This window comes from Alexandromys fortis, unplaced genomic scaffold (genome assembly GCF_014885135.2).
Source record: "Alexandromys fortis isolate MF-2015 unplaced genomic scaffold, M_Fortis_MF-2015_v1.1 scaffold_394, whole genome shotgun sequence".
NCBI classification, from domain to species: Eukaryota; Metazoa; Chordata; class Mammalia; order Rodentia; family Cricetidae; genus Alexandromys; species Alexandromys fortis.
Window position 1 is genome coordinate 426,361 of NW_026068271.1, and position 738 is coordinate 427,098.

Below are 738 nucleotides of genomic sequence, written 5' to 3' on the forward strand. Positions count from 1 at the left end.
ACGGGAGGGCGAGAAAGCAGTCTGCTGAGAGGAGGGAAGGGGGTGGTGGAAGGGGAGGGAGGAGGGGGCGGCGGGAGGAAGGGGGCGGGGAGGCGGGGAGGAGGCAGAATTCTTTAATTAAAAAAAAAAAAGTCAGAGCCACATGACCAAAGCTGCCACATTCAGCTGCTTGCTGGGGCTGGAACAGGCCCCTCCTCCAATTGCGTTTTTGCCGGCTTTCTGTTTTTGATGGTTTCCTTCACTGTCCGAGCTTAGCTGTCCTGAAACGTGCTCTGTAGACCAGGCTGGAATCAGACTCGGAGATCCACCAGCCTGTGCCTTCCCAGTGCTGGGATTAAAAGCCTGCACCACCACTGCTTTGCTTAAACTTTTCTTTAGTTCCTTTTCGCAAGTCGGAAATTCAGGTGGGTGGAATTCAGTGGGTAACCCTGAGGTTACCACACTCGTCATTCCATCTCGGTCTGGTGATCTCCTCAGTTGCAGGATTTGGCGCCATTCCACTTCCGGTGCTCCTTTTCTCCTCAAATGGTGTTTCTTCCTCAGCTGGCCCCTTTCGTTATAAATTTCATCAGAGTGACCACTAATAACCACACAGTAGAGTCTACACTAGGCTGTTTTCAGATTTCTTCTGCCAATGGAATTAATTCAAATCTCTTCACTTTAGCCTCAGGCAGACTCTTTGGACAAGGGCAAAAGGCAGCCACATTCTTTTTTTTTTTTTTTTTTTTAAAGTTTATT